Raw genomic sequence first — 22,627 nt, 5'->3', positions numbered from 1 at the left:
TGGGGGACAAGGAGAAGTGATGCAAACATGCTGATGCTGCTTGCTGTGGCCTGATAGATAAAGTCCTTTATATCTGTTCCAGGAGTCTTGTGTCTTTTACCAAGATCTATGAAACAGTGACATGCTGGTTTATTACATGGCAAATAGAGTAAAATTAATCTTAGAACTGATATCAGTTTTTTTATGTTAAACACACACATATTATATAGCAATCCCATTCCGAGGTATTTATTCAAGGGATGCGAGCACATATGTCCACATAAAGATCATACACAAACCTTTGTAGTAGATTTGTTCGTAATCACCCCAAGCTGGAAACAAGCTAAATGCCCATTAACTTTGAATGGATAAAGAAATTGTGGTACATCCATAGCATACTACTCAGCAATAAAAGTGTACAAACTAATGACAAATACAACATGATAAATCTCAAAAACATGACACTAAGTGAAAGAAGTCATTTACAAAGTCTCCATATTGTATGATTCCATTTACATGAGATTCTGGAAAAGGCAAAATTATAGGGACAGAAATCATATCAGCAATTGCAAGGGATGGGGAGGGTAGTAGGTGAGAATTGACTGCAAGGGGGCAGAGGGGTACATTTTGGGGTGATGAAATATTCTACAACTTGACTGTGATAGTGATTACACAACTGCATATATTTATCAAAACTCGTTGAATTTTACACTTAAAAAGGGTGAACTTTATTTTAATTATATCTCTATGAAAAATGTTAGCTGAAAGTTCAGTTACATGTTTGTTTTGTTTTTATTTAAATCAATACACTTATTAGAAACTTAAATACTTGGCAAATCAGGAGAAATGTGAAATGTAAAGTTTCTACGGTTACTCAATTTGCTGTAGAGAAAAGCACATGTTTCCAGAAATAAGGATACCTGGGTTCAAGTCCTGGCTTTTCTACTAACTGTGGGCCATGTCTGAGACTTCTAAGATCTGACGTTGCTTCAGAACTAAAATAAGAACGTGGCCTACGGATGATTTCTGAGGCGAGTTTCCATATTTAATCATTCTTGTTAGAGCTTTAAGAACCACCCATACAAACTTCATCTACCCAATGGTTATTGCCCAAAAAATCCACTAATATTCACTTCAGATGTGGCAAACTACTAATGTCTAATAGAGTTTAATGGACTGATTAGGAGACTAGGGTGATTGTTTTAAATAAATGTATTGGGTTAGCCTGAACATCATAAACTTTAAAGTAATTAATGACCAGAGACTAAGGTAGTTGCTGATAATTCCTCAGACTTTACCAGTGGATGTCCTGATACTTTTCTTTCTTGATTATAATTGCAAAGTTTGGCTCCATGCCTGGATAAAGTTTGTTCACTTTCTTACCAAGGAAGGTGAACTCTTCTCTCCAGTATGGTAGGGAGACAAGTCCAGTGAAACGCCCAACTCTCTTTATTTGTGTGTAAAATGAGACTCTTCATCAGGATTCTCAGTTGCCAACTAATTCAGCTTGGCAGAAGATGTAAAGGGATTCAAAATATTTGTAGCTGAAAATAAATTCAGTTGCTTACTCTAAAGAACAGAGAGAGTTTTACCCTCAGACTTCTTTTTTTTTTTTTTTTTGTGATGAAGATCAGCCCTGAGCTAACATCCATGCTAATCCTCCTCTTTTTGCTGAGGAAGACCGGCTCTGAGCTAACATCTATTGCCAATCCGCCTTCTTTTTTTTTCCCCAAAGCCCCAGTAGATAGTTGTATGTCATAGTTGCACATCCTTCTAGTTGCTGTATGTGGGATGCGGCCTCAGCATGGCCGGAGAAGCGGTGTGTCAGTGCGCGCCTGGGATCTGAACCTGGGCCGCCAGTAGCGGAGCGCGCTCACTTAACCGCTAAGCCACGGGGCCAGCCCCCCTCAGACTTCTTTACTGGTGAAGATACATTTACTGAACTCCTCATGTATCTCATTCAAAGCATTCACTCATTCCAATTCCATTCTATATAATTTCATCACTTCTTAAGTGTTATAGTTAAAAAAAATAGTATTGAATCTGTTACGATATTTTAAACTTCATCTGTAGTAACTTCCTCAAGAGGTCTATCAATTCCATCCCTTTTGGTATATCTTATAAGAGCATAGATTTCAAACTTAACTTTTCATAAAAATCGTAGGGAGGACTTATTTAAATAAAGTGTTTGAACCTCATCCTCAGAGAGTCTGATTAAGTATTTCTGAGGTAGGATTTGAGAATCCTTCTTAAGTAAGCACATGGGTGACATTGATGCTGATTGTCATTGGACCATATTGAGAATCCACCCTCGTATATTTACTTAGCAGGATCTCTAATATTAACAGGGGTTTTGTGTCTCCTTTGACTCCAACACTCAATCCTCTTTCAAGTCCCATGGATGCCCACTCTTCAATGGTGCTCATTCTCAACGCTCTTTCCATTTCTGATGGCATAATGGTAGGACAAACATTCACAGCTCTGCACTATGACCATTACAATAGCATCCTGAATCCTTTTGACTTTAATCTTGTCTTTCCAAAATATTTCACTTGTGATTTACCTCCTATAACTTGTTTCATGACACTCCTCCATTCAAAAACATTTCAAATCCCTTTAATTCCTACTTAGTAAAGTTCAAAACTATCATTCAAGCCCTTTATGATCCACACTTATTCTAAATATTCAGTGTAATGCTGTAATCTTCTCCTTGCCTGAGATGCCATCATTTGCAATCTCTACCTGACAAAATCCTACTCAGTCCCCTAATCTCTAATTCAAATATCCGTCTCCTCCCTGCAGCATTTCCAATCCCCTAAAGCATAAATTAAAATTGTTGAGTCCAAAATGAGGAAGAGGAAGGCAGAGCCAGGAACTACGCAGAATCAAACACTTCAACCACAGAGTTTTGAGTCCTCCATGACAAGGTAGGGCTCATTTTACATCCTTTAAAAATTATGCACAGGAAGATGGTTACATGATCAACGCCAATTGCTATGACTTATTCTCTCCTCACACTCAATAAATTACTCAGCCATTTTGATTTTTTAATGTAATGCCTATTGAAGGAAAGCATACCTAGAGAAAAGTGCACTAAACGTAAGTGTGCAACTAGACGAAATTTCACAAAGTAAATACATCCGTGTAACGAGATGGGGAAAGAGCACATGACCAGCAGCCCAGAAGCAACCTCGTGGCCCCTTCCTATTTCTACTCCCCATCAAAGGTAACCGTTATCCTAACTTCTAGCACCATAGATTAAATTGCTTTTTAGTGAACCTAACATAAATGAAATCATATAGTATGTACTGTTTTGTGTCCAGTTTCTTGTTCTGAGTATTGCTTTTGTGAGATTCATCTATATTGTTGCATTTTAGGAATAGTTTTTTTTATTCCAATTGCTACATAGTAGTCCATTGTGTAAAAGTAGGGCAATTTATCTACTCCATAGGTAAGGGCATTTGAATTATTTCCAGTTTTTTTCTCTTACTGGTAATGCTACTATAAACATTTTATGTATGTCTTTTGATGATTGTATGCAAACATTTCCATTGAGGATATACCTAAGAGTGGAATTACTGGGTCAAATACTATTGATCTTTTTTTCTAAATATTTCGCCAACCTTACTTCCACTGAATTCATTAATTCAGGTTCAGATAGTTTCTAATTGTTACTAGTAAAGTAGCCTCAGAACTGGTCTTCCTGCCTTTATCTATCACTGCCATCTATTTTCCCCAGTTTTGGCAGAGCAATCTATGTAAAACACAATTTTCATCAAGTCTGCAATTGCCTGAAAGTTTTTAAAGATTCTCTGTTACTTACAGAAAAAAAAATGAAGTTTTATATCTGGTGTACAATTTACTTCATGATCTTGCCAGTGCTAATTTTTTTAGCGTCGAAATCTCCAAGTCTTATTATCATAGTTAGTATTTCATTTCAGTGATCTAAAATTTCATTGCAACCACTCTTATAATATATTTAGTCAACAAGAGCATTAACTTGAGTTTAGAGGTGTTTGTTTTCATTGATTTTAGGGAGATTCTTCTTGGCCTAAACGTCACTCCCAGTGAGTTCTGGCCTCATGTAGGCATTGGCTGACCCTTGGCTCATAAAAGATTTTGGTGTTCCTTGGGTTATTTAACAAGTACGGTTGGAGACCCTAGGCCTTCATTTTGATTCACAGAAGGTTCAGAATGCTGTGTTCACCTTTTAGAGGTGGAACAGTACTGATTGAGGGGTCCTGGTAGGCTGAGTCCCCAGGTAGGATTAAGTGGTACAGGTTGTAGAACTACTGAAGATTCCATGAAAGAAGCCTACCAAATAGTTATTGGAAATGTCATTGAAGAGGGCAGTGATTGGGCCTGAGGGATACAGGAGGTAACCCAAGTCTCTCTTGAATTTCCAGAACTTTTTCTCTATCTGAAGGGCATTTTTCTCAGGAGGCAGGGACTGGAAGACAAAGTTATGATTATTCATGACAGAAAGATTATTTGATGGTAAACTAAATCTTTGACAGCAACTGAATTGGGAAAGTTGATATGAGCCAAGACCTGGAAATCATCTATACAGTGGAGAAATAGCAAATCTTATAGATTAAGTGGACCACTCCAATGAGGGCAATTAAGCCAGAAAGCAATGAGATAGCATATATCTTGGCAGGGAATTGATCAAGTTTGGGGGCTGGGAAAAAGAAAAAGGAGATCAAGTTAAAAGATAAGAGAACAAAGAGCCATGGACCCAGTCTAAAAAAAGTTTGACAATAGGAATTCAGATTGTAATTGTTTGAATAAGTAAATAGAATTTTGTACAGAGCTAATGGCTATTTGAACAAGAATGTTCTCAAGATATTCTCCTGCCAGGAAACTCACCTAATCTTCTAAAGAAATGGGAGGTTCTGAATCTGCAGATTAGGTGAACATAAAGAGTTGACTGATTGATAGATTATGTGATGGATCTCAGAAACACTGAGACACATCTATAGAATAACTCCTGCTGGTCAAAGACACTCTTATTTTATAGGGTTCAGTTCAAAATCTGGCCTCCATAGCGTCAGTTTCAGTTTTTTTCTTATTTTGTTTGTGTGGGGTTGGAGATTAAGCTTAATATTATATTACTGTAAATATATAACCCCCAGTAGATTATTAGGCTGCTAGAATATGGTAGGATCTAGGTAGGTCATTGAAGGGTAAGTATTTATCCAAGAACCATGTTGAACACTTGTTAAAATCCAGAATTCTAGGCCCCTCCTCCACCTAATTGACTTGGGGACCTACAGAGGGTAGGAGGGGTGGTAGAAACCTGGAAACTACATATAAGCAGCCCAGGTGATTCTTTTGTGTCAGAAAATTTGAGAAACTCTATTTAGACAGGGGTCACAATATGATAGAAATACAGGTAGTTTAAGTTTAAGGTAGCAGAGGGCAGCCTTGAAAGAATTTAAGCTAAACTCTTAGGAGGGATTGAGAAATTACTATCCTATGGGTCAGGACAGATGACTAGTATACAGATAGCTCAAATCAGAAGAGTAAATTCAAAATCAAACAAAAATAGGATGGCATGAAGAGATCTGGTCCAACGTAATGGAGAGGATTTTAGGCAGAGGTAGAATCATTTTTGAAAAAGTTATTGCACATGGGAATTTGGCCTATAGGCTTCTTTTAATAATCTTGCACATATTTTCAAGTTGGAATTCACTACTCTCACTCCTTTGTGATGCTTGCCCCTATGGGGTTTGAGAACCCCCCCTAATTCCCTCAAGAGCTTGTGGTATTCTCTTCATAGAAGGCCATGTCTGCAGCCTGGGTTGGTGCTTGAGAATGTCTATATTCCCAAGGGTGACTATTTTGTCGTGGAGTTTGTCTTTTGCTTCATAGACGGGTTAAGTGTGTGTGTGTGTGTGTGTGTGTGTGTTTATGTATGTATGCGTATTTCTAGCTATCCCTTTCCTTGTCCAGAGTTATGAATCTTATCTGGGTTATAGATCCTGACAGTAAGGTTATATATGAATGTTTATTCATAGCAGTTGATATTTTTATAATGCTAAAAAAAGCACTTTTTCTCATAATTTATTATATAAATATAAAGGTAGATAAAGGTCTTAAAGAAGGGAGAAGATTTTTTTTTCCTTCCAATAAAACATCAGGGGAATTTCTCCGGTATCTTTCCATTTTCTCTATTCCCTCCAGCTCGCTCAGCTCCTTCCATTTGTTTTTTCTTTTCCATCTTCTCTTTCCTGCCATAATCTGCTTTATAGTATTCTATGTTATAAAAAATTCATGTGTGTTTGTGTACGGGAAACAAAGATTTAATCAGTTAATAATTAATAAAACCTTAATGCGATATTAAAGATAAAAGCATTTATTATAATGCATTCAGAAAATTACTTTGTTATCAGGGGATATAAGCATCAGTTTACTTCAATAATTATTTCTTGTTCCATTATCTTAACTCCCTCAAAGTTTATTATATCAACTTCAGTGTATCATAGGAGTTTCTAAACGTTCACTTTTGAATAACTACTTTCAAGAATACAAAATAAAACTTACTGGCTTCAACCTCTACTTTACAACGAATAGAGTAGTTCCTATCAGTAACCACTGGGAGGTAGCACATGTATTGTGTTTTCATTTTTTTGTGTAAAGTTATGAACTAAGAGTTCATATTACCTGAAGTTAATGATAGTATTCTTTATTATTTGCATTAAATTTGTGTTAAAATAGATAATTAATAACTACGGTCAAATTGGTGAACCGCTAAACAATGCAAGCAAACGATGCCATCCATGATGTGTTAGGAGGTCATTGTTTTCCATTGAGGAAAATATATACATTGCTGAATAACTGAATATTTTGCCATCTCCATCATTTTCTGAAAAACTAAGTAACAGGAAGTTTTACTTATTTATGTTCAATTTAAGAGTAGTTTAGACACAAAAATAGTTATGGCTACATGCCTGAGTTAGAAAATAGCATCAAATATAGGAAGCTAATTTACAGGGCTGTGCATACAATATCTCAGTGGAGATATATCTCTGCTCTGCATAGATTTTCTTTTAATATCCATTAAATTGTTATTGTTACTAAAGTGTATTACTAAAAATTTGGAGACTCACCATAGTAAGTCAATTTCCTGTTCATAGCATGGTATTTCAAGCTTTATTAAAGTGGAAATTAACCTCAAAGCATTTTTCCTGTAGAAGTTAATGCCTTTAAATGTGTCAAGTATTTTGAATTTTTGCCAATTTTAGATATGTCAAATAAAAAGCTATTTTCTCAAAGAATTTGGGGTTAAATTTTGACTAATGTTAAACACTAGCTCACTTCTTTCTTAGTACTTAGCTATAATTCAGTATGTATAATGGAGAAATATTTTGTCGTAAAATCATAATTCATAAATTACATCAGAAAAATCACAAAATTAATTCACCAAGTATAAGTAATTTATTAGTTGCCACATGCAGTCTTTAATTGAAATAAAGTCTTAAAATAGATCCTTATTAATTTGATTATAGAGAATTTTTGTACCTGTACCAGGACAAACCACCTTCCAGGAAAAAAAAAAAAGGGAAAAAAAGAAAGAAAATAAATGAGAAAAAAAATTATGTGATTGCTTGATTAGCAAAAAGAGGAAATATCTTGTACCAGCCATGGTTAGGAAATATCAGAGTGCCTAAAATGACATATAAGACTCTTTTTCCTTAATTTTGACTTCACCATTTAGAAAATCTAAGAGTAATATTTATTAATTATAAGTATATAATATTAAATTCGATAGCTACTATATTTCTATTCTGAGTATTTATCTTGTACTTGTTGTTATCCTAATATGTAAACTCCATGACTACTATAACGAATCAATCTTTCTGAAAAAAACCCTAGGATGCTGGTTTTTACTATATAATTTATAGTTATTTTGGAGACTACTAGACAGAATAACAAAGAGTATTATCATTTTGTATTATAATCTGATGACTTCTCCTCTCATTACACAAATCTGACCACAAAAGTACCAGAGGGTGTCCTCCTTTCTCTCCAGCTCACCCCCGGACATGAATTCAAATAAATAAAGCCCAAACATATGATAATCAGAAATAGAGTAGAAACTCTCTTAACTAATCATCACATAACTTACTAGTTCATTTAATCTCTCCATTCGTCTTGAAAACAAATGGGATCGTTGTTTCTGACACACTGAATATTCACAACAAAGAGTTTTCCTACCAGTAAAACCGCAGACTTCTACCCTTATCTGTTGCTCATACACTTATCTAGTGTGTCAGGGTTGTTAGTTTCCTATAATAGAGCATGCTCCAGATAGTTTAAGAAGAAAAACTACTTATCTAAGATATGAGACAGCCCATGGAAACTACAGGAAAGCCAGAATCCTAGCCTTCGAGGCAGGATTGCTCCAACATTTGAGGAGCTGGAGCAACGGAATAGGAGTAGAACTCTGGTCATGACCTCCATTCTGTTCCCACACCTGACTCCATCTCACCCAAGCGGGGCCTCATGAACATTTGTGTGGACACCCAGTCCAAACTTCAAACCTCTTATGGCCTAGAGATACATAGCTATGGTACAGTTAGCCTTCAAGAGGACTGACCCAGTAGGAAACTTGAAAAGGACTGACAAAAATCCCCTTTGGCCAGGAAATATTGGGGGTTTGAATTGCCAGAATATATTCTAGAAGCACATGCTTCAGATAGGTACTTCCTTTTCATCCTAGGGACTTCTTATTTCATGGGAAGGGGCATGACCAAAACAATGCATCACTTGCCAGGGTCAAAAAGTGGAATTGCTTAGAGAAAATGCAGTCGGGCACACTGAAGCTACTGACATCAATGTTAATAACTGGCAACCTTGTATCAGAATCTATGTCACTGCTGCTGGAAATCTTCATCACCATTCCCATTAGAAAATCAATCTTTGTAGCTAATGTTTCTCCACAGAAAGAGAGTCTAGGTAATTTACCTCCTTCCTAATGTGCCCACATCTTAACTGCAAGGGGGCTTGACCAAGAAAATTTCTAGCTTCTGCTTCAGAGAAGCCTAACTCAAAATAAAGATGTCCACACTTCCTAAAGCAATCTATAGATTCAATGCAATCCCTATCAAAGTTTCAATGCAATGAATCCCTATACTCCAAATAGCCAAAGGAATTCTGAGGGAAAAGAACAAAGCTGGAGGTATCACACTCCCTGATTTCAAAATATACTACAAAGCTATGGTAACCAAAACAGCATGATACTGGCACAAAAACAGACACACAGATCAATGGAATAGAATCTAGAGACCAGAAATAAACCCACATATCTGTAGACAGCTAATTTTTGACAAAGGAACCAAGAACATACAATGGAGAAAGTCTCTTCAACAAACAGTCTTGGGAAAACTGGACACCCACGTGCAAAAAATGTAAAGCAGACCATTATCTTACACCATACACAAAAATTAACTCAAACTGAATTAAAGACTTGAATGTAAGACCTGAAACCGTGAAACTTCTAGAAGAAAACATAGGAAGTAAGCTCTTCGACATCAATCTTAGCAACATATTTTCAAGTACCATGTCTGACTGGGCAAGAGAAATAATAGAAAAAGTAAACAAATGGGACTACATCAAACTAAAAAGCTTCTGCACAGCAAAGGAAACCATCAACAAAACAAAAATACAACCTACCAATTGGGAGAAGATATTTGCAAACCATGTATCTGATAAGGGGTTAATCTCCAAAATATATAAAGAACTCATACATCTCAACAACAAAAAGACTAACAACCTAATGAAAAAATGAGCAAAAGACCCAAACAGACATGTCTCCAAAGAAGGTATACAGATGGCCAACAGGCACATGAAAAGATGTTCAACATCATTAACTATCAGGGAAATGCAAACCAAAACTACAATGAAATATCACCTCATGCCCGTCAGAATGGCTATAATTAACAACTCAGGAAACAATAAGTGTTGGAGAGGGTGTGGAGAGAAGGGAACTCTCATACACTGCTGGTGGGAGTACAAACTGGTGCAGCCACTGTGGAAAGCAGTATGGAGATTCCTCAGAAAATTAAGGATAGAACTACCATACGATCCATCTATTCCACAGCTGGGTATTTATCCAAAGAACATAAAAACTCCAATGCGTAAAGGCACATGCACCCCTTTGTTCATTGCAGTGTTATTCACAACAGCCAAGACTTGGAAGCAACTAAGGCCCATCAAGGGATGAATGGATAAAGAAGATGTGGTCTATATACACAATGGAATACTACTCAGCCATAAGAAGCAATGAAATCCAGCCATTTTGACAACATGGATGGACGTTGAGAGTATTATGCTAAGTGAAATAAGTCAGAGGGAGAAGGTCAAATACCATATGATCTCACTCATAAGTAGAAGATAAAAACAACAACAAACAATCACCTAGAGACAGAGATTGGATTGGTGGTTACCAGAGGGAGGGGGAAGGGAGGGGGGTGAAAGGGATGATTAGGCACGTGTGTGGTGATGGACTGTAATTAGTATTTGGGTGGTGAACATGATGTAATCTATGCCGAAATAGAAGTATAATGATGTACACCTGAAATTTATACACTATTATAAACCAATGTTACCACAATAAAAAATAAAAATAATAAAAAAATGAATGTGGGAAATTCTCCAAATCCGAGAAGAATGTTCACTATTTCTACATGGCCCCAAAGACATACTCAATGTTCACCAGCCTGGGGGTTAATTGTGTTTTTTCCCAAAGCAGTTCATGTTGGTTGCACTTATGCAATCATACAATTTAAACAAATATTATGTAAACCCACGAAAAGTAAATAAGTAAGAGAGAAAATTATTCCTCTGAAAACTTTGTTGAATAGTTTAGAAAAACTTGATGAAAGTGAGTTGCTTTTAAAATACTATTAAATTAGGTGTGGGTGGAAAAATCATTAAACTCTAAAAAAGACTCTGCAGTTAGATTGCTTCTCAGTGGTTTTAGGTTAGGTCTTCATTTCGCTTTAAAGAAAGTAAAATTTGAAATCAATTGTAGATAGCCCATTATGGGTGTGGATAATGAAGGAAAGACAATAGGTTACTTCAGTCAGCAGATCCATATTTTAAAAAAAGATGTTGGCCCTACATCAAAAGGTTATTAGCACAGCATTTATTAGCTGGTTTGAATATTGCGAGAAAAAGAATCATGATATTGAGTAGAGATATCCATTTTTCAACCTGATACTCAAAATCTTATAGAAGCATTAAAGTCGTTTATTGATTGAAAATAACTCCACAGTGAGCGAACTTTATTGTATGATTCCTCACTTGAATTGACTTTTTTTTTGATTAATCAACTGATTAATCTTGATCCCATTGGGTAAGATGGCTTCTCCAATATATCCAGATAATTAAAGTTATGGTTATAACTTGAATGCTTGTGTTAGGTTACTTTGTCTTTGATATAGATTAATTTCCTATGGATTCAGTTGTACCATATTTAAGAAAATGAGTGAAACAACTGCCTAAAATTATTTTTGCCAAATTTGCACAAAGTGAAATAAAGAATGGAAATCATTGCATATAATTAATTAATTAAATTCTACTTTAAAGAAGAGAGATTGGCAACTTTTATGTGTCTGCTTGCTTTAAGTTACTATTCTTATATAAAAGGCAACTGAAACAATTATGTAGCTAATTATCTTTTTCCTTTTATCATATTCGACACTCTTGGGATCTGTGTTATGCAATTTGTTTGCTTTTGTATCTGTATATACCATCTCAATTAGCTGTTATTCAAAATTAATAAACATTTTGGATGCATTCTGCTTTAAAAATGGAACTTTTGGGGCCAGCCCCGTGGCATAGTGGTTAAGTTCTGCATGCTCCACTTCAGTGGCCTGAGTTTGCGGGTTCAGGTCCTGGGTGCAGACCTACAACATTCGTCGGCAGTGCAGAGGGGGTGACTCACATACAAAATAGAGGAAGATTGGCACAGATGTTAGCTCAGGGACAATCTTCCTCAAGCCAAAAAAACCAAAAAAACAAAAAGAGGAAGATTGGCAGCAGATGTTAGCTCTGGGACAATCTTCCTCACCAAAAAAAAAAAAAAAAAAAAAAGAGTTTTCCTGACACAGTGGTCTTTGGTCTTACGTTGTTTCCCTTGGAACAGTTAGCTCTGGTCTTAATTGCTACTTCCAGTTCCTAATATTTATCTAGACTCAGGCTTCTGACATTTGTTTCTTCCTAGATCTTTTCGGATTCCTGGACTCAGTTCGTGTCCTTATTCTGGCCTAACCATCTTTGCTAAGAGTTGATGATGCTCTCAAGATCAGCTCTTAAGCAGAGCCCCACTTTGCCTTGGTGACTAGATTCTGGGTTCTAGCTGAATGCAATTCACGTTGATGGCCATCCCCTGCTCTTCTACATCCTGCTTGGTTATAAGTTTTCCAATTCTAGCTCCTTGTCTCCCATTCATCACTTGCTGAACCCAAATACCTAGAATTTTCAGAGGACTGAACTATCTCAGAATATAGCTATTAATCCTCTTTGGTTCCTGGTATCATTTATCTTTCCCTTGTGCAGTTCTGCTGTATTTATTTTTCCAATTTGTTTTTGTTTATCACCCTGTATTTCTGAAACAAATGGATTCTATCCTGTCATTTCTAAACAGAGTTCCATCCATTATGCCTTAACGTTTTTATCAGTCAGGATTGCATCCTGCTGCATATAACAGAAAAGCCAACTAAAAGTTGCTTAAGTAATTAGTCATTTGTCAATATTTTTTCCTCCGCTACAAGAAGTCTGAAGTTAAGAGGTCAAGAGTTGTGTATCAGCTGAATGCTGTCAACAGGGATCTAAATTCCTATCACTTCAGCTTCCTAAATAACTTAGCCTTTACTTTAGTTTCTTTGGTGGTATGATGGCCTCTTTTGTTTTTGCCAATTCTCAGCCTCTTCTTCCTTTCATGAAATACACCATTTCTGCCTTTGAACCTAAAAAAAAGCTTTATTGAGGTATAATTGACATGTAATAAACTGCACGTATTTAAAGTAAACAATTTGATAAATTTGGACCTATGTTTACACATGTAGAGTCTTTACCACAATCAAGATAATTAACATACCCATTACCCCTCAAAGTTCCCGTATGTCCCCTGTGTTGCCTTCCTCCTGGCCTCCTCCATCCCAAGGGAGCCATTGATATGCTTCTGTCACTAGAAATTTGTTTCCATTTTCTAGAACTTTATAAAAATGGAATCATACATATATACTCCTTTTTTGTATGGCTTCCTTCACTCAGCATAATTATTTTGAGATTCATTCATGAGGTCATGTACATCGATAGTAAGTTCCTTTTTATTGTTGAGTAATATTCCATTTTATGAATATACCAAAATTTGTTTATATGGTCACCTGTTGATAGACATTTGAGTTTCTTTCAGTTTTGGGTTATCACAAATAAGGCTGCTATGAACATTTGTGTAAAAGGCTCTGTATGGACATATGCTTTCTTTCCTCTTGAGATGGCTGAGCCATATTGTATATACATGTTTTATTAAATTATTATTGTAGGGGCTGGCCCTGTGGCTTAGCGGTTGAGTGCGCATGCTCCGCTACTGGCGGCCCGGGTTCGGATCCGGGTGCGCACCAATGCACCGCTTCTCTGGCCATGCTGAGGCTGCGTCCCACATACAGCAACTAGAAGGATGTGCAACTATGATGTACAACTATCTACTGGGGCTTTGGGGAAAAAAAAGGAGGAGGATTGGCAATAGATGTTAGCTCAGAGCCAGTCTTCCTCAGCAAAAAGAGGAGGATTAGCATGGATATTAGCTCAGGGCTGATCTTCCTCACACACACACAAAAATTATTATTGTAATTTATGTAAGAGATTTTATATTGTATTATGTATTATAATATACAATAAAATATATTGTAATATATTTATTATAAATATTAATGCTTTGTGAGACTTCTGATCTGTTTCCCAAAGTGATTGCACCATATTACATTTCCACCATGAGTTTGTGAGAGTTCCAGTTGTTCCACATCCTCACCAACACATGACATGGTCTATCTTTTAAGTTTTAGTGTAGTGGTGCATTACTGTGATCTTACTTTGCATTTACCTAATGACTAGTGATGTTGAGCATCTTTCCATATGCTTATTTGCCATCTTTATGTCTTCTTTGGTGAAATGTCTGTTAAAATGTTTTGCACATTTTTATTGGGTTATTTGTTTTCTTAGTATTGAGTTTTGTATTCTGCATAGAAGCCCTTAGTCAGATATGTGATTTGCAAATATTTTCTCTCAACCTGTGGTTTGTCTTTTCATCCTCTTAACAGTGTGTTTTGCAGATTAAAAAATTTTAATTTTAATCAAGTTCAACTTTATCAATTTGTCTTTTATATAACAGTCATCCCTTGGTTTCCACAGGGATTGGTTCTAGGACCCCTCACCCCCATGGATACCCAAATCTGTGAATGCTCAATTCTCTTATATAAGATGGTGTAGTATTTGAATGTAACCTACATATATCTTCCCATATACTTTAAATCATCTCTAGATTACTTATAATACCTCATACAATGTAAATGATATATAAATAGTTGTTTCACTGTGTTCTTTAGGAAAGAATGATGAGAGAAAAAAGTCTGTACATGTCCGGTACAGACACAATCATCGTAGGACTTTTGATCCACCGTTAGTTGAATATGCAGATGTGGAATCAGCAAATATGAAGGGCCGACTGTGTTGTGTCTTTGGTCTCATATCAAAAACATCTTTTCCTAACCCAAGGTCACATAGACTTTCCCCTGCATTTCTTTATGAAAGTTTTATTTTAGGTTTTACATTTGTGTGTGATCTATGTTGATTTTTTAAAATGTGATAAGAGGTATGTGTGGATGTTCATTTTTTTATGTGAATATCCAAATTTTTCCAGTATCATTTGTTGAAAAGACTATTCTTTCTCCACTGAATTACCTTTACACCTTTGTTGAAATCAATGATCATATATGTGTGAGTCTATATGCAGAATCAATTCTTTTCCACTGACATGTTAGTCTATCTTTATACCAATACCATACTGTATTGATTGCTATCGCTTAAAATCAAGTAGTGCTAGTTCTCCAACTTTGTTCTTTTTCAAAGTTGTTTTGGTAAGACAAAGTTGTTTTATCTAGAGATTTTGCATTTCCACATGAATTTTAGAATCAATTTGTCAGCTTCTAAAAAAAAACCTTCTGAGATTTTGATTGGGATTGCATTGTATCTATAGATCAATTTGGGGAGACTAGACATCTTAAAAATATAGTCTTTGATTCATGAATACAATATATCACTCCATTTATTTAGATACCTTCAAATTAATCCATATTTTGTAGTGTATAGGCTTTGTACAGTAAGATGGTGACTTTTCTTGAGGCTTTATCTTTTTTTTTGTAAAGAAACTTTACTGAAGGACTTGAAACTTCATCTCATTGGCCAGAATCATTCATCTAGTAGAATGTAGTTTCGAGGCAGTCTGAAAGGATGAGTATTTACAGCCACTATGATGGAAGATGTCAAGAGAAAATGGGGATGGGGATGATGCTCAAGTGGCTGATCCACAAAGATTTAAAATAACTTCTGTCATATGATTTTTCAAAACTTCCTAGCCATTTAATTGTATTTACTATGCTTTAGAGTGGCAAGAATTTTTTAATCTTCTGTATGGGAGAAAGGCTTCCCTTTCACATTGGGTATTTCAAGTTCCTAACCTAAAAATATTGGATCTGAAGTCATAGCTTCTCCAGGATTAAGCAATGTTATTACTATTTAGCCTGAATTTCTCTATCCATTAAATGTAATTATTTAATTATAAGTTTAATTTCTTTTCTTTTTTGTAGAAAATTTAAGTCTATCTTATTATAGGAAGGATCCAAGGTATTTACATGATCTATTTATGTTAGTTTGGATAGTGTGATCCACTTATTAAGGTCTTTAGTAATACCAGAGATTTGGACAAATATCTCAGGATACCACTGATGCATAGATGGAGGATGAGAAGAAACACTCCTGAATAAAGAGTAGTGTGTTTGCTCAAGCAATTGATGCATATTTCACGTGATATTTTCCCAGCCTTTGTCACATAATGTGGATGATATTGGAGATTGAAACTAGGAAAAATGTTAAATTTTGCATTGAGAGTGTCTTGTGACCATACAAGTATTGGTCAAAAATGCATACTTTGGAGGCAGGCTTGATGATCATTTTGGTCATCTCGCTTATGACTCTTTAGCTTTAGAAAGAAATAAAATCTTCCAAGTTACTGCAAATCAGACTGGTCTTTGTCGTCTTTGAATTACCCTACAGTTGCAATAACTACAAATAAATGCCATAAAGCTACCATTAAATGTCATAAATAACATAATATACTGATTAAATATTATTTTTGATTCCACATCTTCCGGAATACAACCTATATGCTACAGCCCAGAAGCAGAGTACAGCAGGAAAAATAAGTCCTTGCCCCTGAAATGAGGAGAAATGAATCTTTCCCAGAAATTATTTTCTTCTTCTATCTGAAATGTAATGTTGTATAGTGATGATGATACAGATAATTTGGGGGTTCTAATACTAATTCTGACACTCATTAGGAGAATAAACTTGGGCAACTAGTATAATCACTCTTGATTTTCTAATCTGTAAATAGAGATAATAAAATCCACTTAAGAGGATTGTAAATTTATTGACAGTATATGTAGAATATCTTATTTGTAGTAAGCTCTATTAAACGGGGGCTAAATGTAAGAACATGATAAAAATAGTGTGGGGAAAATCTCAATTGCTTCTTTTACTTATTTCTCTAAAGCAAAATAAAAATTGGACTCTCTATTTCCTTTTATTTCAGAGAGGATAAATCTTTATACCACTTGCTTTTCTACCCCCTTAATTCATCCTCTCCCCCAAGTATTAGTACCTCAGATGCAACTCTTTAATAATGAGAATAAAAGAAAAACATGGTACAGAAAATGGAAGCCAAGCTACATTGACTCTCTGTGGTTGAGTTTTAATAAAATAATCTCTTTTCCTTTGATTTTAGGGTCAGAAAGCTTAGGCAAAAATGTGAATTTATGGAATCAACAAATTTAGTATATCTTCTCAAACTTAAATAGAAATCCTGGTAAATAATTTCTGGAATTACAAAATGGATTTAACCTAGATATGAAGGCATTGCTGCTTCATAAAGTTTGCACTGCTGAAACCTGTATGTCTACATTCTTTGAGATTTTTTCAGACATTTTCAGTCACTGGAGCTGTCAATGTGTCATTGCTCCAGTAGCAAATTTATCTCAAAATTTAAATCTAGTACATCGAGTGTCATTGGAGATTTTTCTTGTAATAAAACATTTATGAGAAAAACAAAGAAAACTCTGGTGACCTCCAATGTTAATAAAATAAATGGAGTGTCAAGAAAAATGGCATTTTATGATTCCTGACACATTATTGGAATCAGATGTAAACTAGATCTCACAGTATTAGGTATCAGTCAGCAGTGCATGGCAAATTAACTAAAACTTTTTATTCCTTGATTGTGGGAAAGTATAAATGATCTGGTGACTGGAAGATAGAAAAAGTGTGCAGTGTCTCTAGTTAAGTACCTGAATCATTGTTGGAATTCATCTCAGTGGGACCAGACAGTTCAGGCATACATGCACTGTTTGTATTTTACACACTGTCAAAATATTCTGTATTAAGATTTCTATGTCTTATTCTCTAAAGGTTATTATTCTCCTCATAAATGTACCTGACACTTAATTAAAAGCTAGTGGCTGATGCATCAAAAATGTAGGACATGCAATCATGGGAAAGGTGAGGGTTGTGGAGTAGAGACTCAACTAAATTCAAATCTCAGCTGCATGCTGGATTTCTTTATCCTGGCATCAGGGTTAGAGTTTGGATCGGGTCAGACTCAAGTAATTAACCTTCTATGCTTCAGTTTCCTTGTCTGTAAAATGTGAATAATAACATTTTTCCAACAGAGCAGTGGTACATAATAATGAAGTGCCTGACACAGGTCATCCTCAAAAAATTGAAGCTATTATACACAGCATTACTTTGTACTATAGTGTGGTATCACTTAGCAAGGATAAGTTTAGATAATGTCAAATAACTGATGTTTTCTCTTCAATTTACGTATCCGGCTGATAAGAAATGATGCTTTATATGATGAGCCTTTCCCTCATGCTTTAAGAGGTTTCTGTTATGGGAACTAAACTGTCAGGAGGTAGAGAGAGTGGTCAATAAATTAGGGTTTGTAAAGGAATTTCTTCCCAATAAATTGTGACGTTTACAGAGTGGAGTGGAAAACATGAGTTGGGAGTAAGGAAGCACAGAGAACTAAGCAGATGAAAGAGAGAAAATAGCAGTATTTGCTGTAAGTCACCTTTTTTTTTGCTCTCCCACTGGCCACACTGTAAATATCATATCATTAGAAGGATATTAAATAAATCAGTGTTTGTGATGTGCATGTATGAGTGTGTGTATGGATATATTTGTGTGTGTGTGAGTATATGTTCACAGCTTTTGAAAAGGAAAATGATACTCATTTGTTTTTTACCCCTTAATTATTTTTCACCCTCTCTCTCTTCTTTATTCTATTTCATCTCTCTAAAAACCTGGTGCATAAGAAATGTATCCATTTATGTAGTGGTAGAAAAAGATTCCGCCCAAGTTTAAATAAACAACAACCATAACAGCATCTTGGGGACTTTTTAAGCTCAAGAGGGTTTTTAGCTCTGATTGGAACTACTCTGACCATTCCTAGATGAAGCTCTATTCTGCTATCCTTGACTTAAACTCCCAGGGAATATGCAAAATATTGTTTTGGAACTCCAGGAAGAAAACATCTTGGATATAATAGCTATACGCATTTATAAGTGGGAAATTCCTAATTCAGCTATACAATTGTTTCATGTGAGTGAGACGAAGTTTTTAGGCTTTCTTTTTGTTTCTAAAGTAGAGAGCATGGATATATACATTGCAGAGCTATAAGTATATTTAATATAAACATAACTGACTTTATTAATCCCTTCTATTTCTCAAAATCTTTTGTAATGTAAAGGAATGCAGACATCAGTGCATGAAACTCAGATGCAGCTCAAGGATTTCACACATTTAGCCAAATTCTGGCTTAGAAATTGTACAAAATAGATGAGCTTGAAGCCATAACATTCATAAGCATTCTACGAATATTTTGATAGCTATTATATGGTGAACAGATTTGAGAACTCTTTTCTCCCTTTGAATTAAGGCAATTCAAATGCTATATTTGCCTCTGCATACAATTTTAGAAATCATTAGAATAAATGAAGTCATATTTTCAAACAATAGAAATATTCACAGCACTGAAACTATTTTTGGATATATGGAAATACATTTTGTTATAATGTGTTCTGAAATTCTCATCCTTTTAATTTTTGGGTCCATGATTATAAGAAATTTTACCAAGTATCCATGATCCGTGGCTTTCCCATTCCAAAGCCAACCTCCTCCTCTTTTTTCTGAATTGACTGAAGCACCAATAGAAATTCTAGCTCTTTCTTGAAATGTTATGTGTGTGTTTACCAGTTCATGTAATAGCCTGAAAGTCTTACCTGTAACCCTTTGAGGTCAACAGCTTCAGTAAAACCTTAGAAAACTAAATGGCATGTGAGACAAGGTCTTACCTTTATACGGGTTGAACTGATATCTGCTTTTGCATTTCTGATTTTTAATAGTCAAAACTAGGGTGGGTAATCAATAAAAGAAAAAAACTAAAGCTTCTAAGATATTTTTTTCCCATTTCTGTGGTTAATTCATACCATATTCCTAACACTAGACTTGATGTCAGTAGTCTGAGTTACACATGATTAAGGATTCAGAATCTTCGGTGGCTAATTTGGCCTCACCTTTAAAGCCAGACCTTCATTAGTGATGGAAAATAGCAGGAAGTTTAAAAGAATTTATATTAGTCCTAACTGGTTTTACTCTTTTAACCTCTCTTGAGGACTCATTAGAGGTGAAAAATGAAGGAAATCACCTTCTTCTTTGGCTACAAAACTACAAAAAATTATAACCAATATTTCCACATCCAAGGAATGGAACATAGAGTCAACCAGCTAACCCACTCCACCCCCATGAACAGAAGGAATTAGCTTAGACAGAGGAATGCTGTACAGGCCAAGGGGTGTTATGATCCCTTTCGTTTCTTAGGGTCACCTACTTAAATGTTTTATGGGAAGTCAGCCAGACTGTCTTGTTGAAAAACATTCATTTGTTGCTTCTATTCTTGTTATCCATTGTAACCCATTTAAAATCATGATTGATGACATTACACAGCATTGTTCCAGGCTACTGTGGCTGAGGGAAGTTTAATGGTGTTGCCTTTAAGTCATGATTTTATGCAATTAAAGGTCTGTTTTTTGTTTAATCTCTAAGTAGATGGAGATTCCACCATCATCATCCCAGCATCCAGAGAACACAAAAGTCTCAGGTTAAAATTCAGAACTATAGCACTATGCAAACATTTTATGGTTAATAAGAAAAAACTACAAACTGCATAAAGTGATATTATGTAATTATTTATTTTCTTGTTTGTTAGTAGCCTCTTCCGTGAGACTATAAGCCCTTTGAAGCTTTCTGGTTCATTGCTGTATCTGCTGTGCCTAGAGCAAAGCCTGGAACAGTATAGAGGTTCAATAAATGTTTGTTGGATGAATGAATCAATAATAAGAGTCCTGGAGCAGGAGCGAATATTCTGGCACGATAACTCTGATGGGAGGAGACTAATATAGGGTACTTAAAAAGAGACAAGAAGAACTTTAAGCCCAGTTCTCTAAGCCACAGATATATAGGGAGGATTGAAAAGTGATGTCGGAACTCACACCATATACCTTATAGTTTATTGCATATACATAGTTATATTAAATTTTATGTATAATGACCGAAACCAGAAATCTTTAGGAAGAGTCTGACTTTGGTTTTATCAAATATGGTTAAAAGTTGGAGCGAATGGATTCATACCCCACTACACACACACATGCACATCCACACAAACACAACTTATAAACAGCCCACTCCCAGAAAATTTTCCCATGAGAAAATCAATAGGAACATAGGTGTTATTGAGTCACAGACAGAGAGGTGGGATAACAATTAAAGGAGGGTTTATTTTTTATTCTTTTCTAACTGGTATAATGGATCCCATTGAGAGAGAGATATTTTATACACAAGAGAGTAGGACATATTGATAACGTAAGCTTTTTTGTGAAGACTTCTGGAGTCAATATGATACCCAACATAAGACTGATCTTAAATGAAAGGCTGGAGATCTTCCTTATTGGACAAGAGAGAAGAGGGATATAAAAGATGTAGATGTAAGCTTTATGCCTAGGAGTGGAAAAATTGGACATTGGAAGAAATGAAAATATTGCAAAAATTGGATAGTAGAAAGTTAGATAAAAAATTAGTGGGAGAGCCGGCCCTGATGGCCTAGTGGTTAAAGTTTGATGCTCTCACCACTTTGGCAGCCTGGGTTCGTTTCCTGGTCGTGGAACCACACCACCCATCTGTCAGTTGCCATGCTGTGGCAGTGGCTCACATAGAAGAACTAGAAGGACTCACAACTATGATATACAACTGTGCACTGGGGCTTTGGGGAGGGGAAAAAAAAAGAGGAAGATTGGCAACAGATGTTAGCTCAGGGTGAATCTTTCCTTGCAAAAAAAAAAAAAATTAATGGGAAAAGTGAACTGTATAAAGATAATTGCTGTGCAATGTGCAAGGTCCATTTAAAATTGTGAAATCATGATTTTATACTGCAACCAATACACCCTGTTTTCTGCATTTTCCCAGCAGTCTTGGCTTCAATGGAACATGCATGGAGAAAATGAACCATGACTGAATCAAGGTTTTTCTTTGGAATGAAATCTTACTCATAAAATCTTCCTCATAGTGGCTTACCCCAGAGATATTTTAAATCTAATATGTCCCAAACGTTCCTAAATCAAATGGTATTTATGTAAATTTCTTTGATGAAAGCTAACATAGGACCATTTGAAACTAACTGGCATTTATGCCATTAATGAGGAACCTATAATGATTTTGTATGTAATTAATTACTTTTAGGTCACAGTGCAGTACTACTTCTACATATGGAAATATTAGCTTTTAGTGGAGAAATAGACACCATATAATAAGGCACTGTTAGAATTCCTTCTTGATGCAAATATAGCAAAGCCAAGTGAATTTCACCAGATTACAAAGCTAAGGATTGCGATTTGGTGGCCCGGAGGCGAACGCCTGAAGAGCGAAGGACGCTCGCAGACCGCAGGGTTTAAAGGAAAAGTCTTCTCCGTTTTGCGATTTTGAAACCGGCGACTTAACCCGTGCATCCGTTTCCTTGGAAACTCGCAGTCTCATTCTTCAGGTCTGTAGACCAAGCGAAAGGAAACCCTTTGAAGCCTTGCCGGGTTCTTCCCAGAGCGCCCGTCAGTGCCGCTCAGCTCACGCTTCCGAGCTTCACGGCGGCCCGGGTGTGGCACAGACGGAGGCGGGAACTGCCAGACGCCTGAGCCCGGCCAGGCGACAAGGCTGGTTGACGACTGGCCGCAGAACCTCAGGATGTTCGAGGCTGCCC

The sequence above is a fragment of the Ceratotherium simum genome, chromosome 18, assembly GCF_057802395.1.
Source record: "Ceratotherium simum simum isolate JZ-2026a chromosome 18, ASM5780239v1, whole genome shotgun sequence".
NCBI classification, from domain to species: domain Eukaryota; kingdom Metazoa; phylum Chordata; class Mammalia; order Perissodactyla; family Rhinocerotidae; genus Ceratotherium; species Ceratotherium simum.
This window is presented reverse-complemented; position numbering follows the sequence as displayed.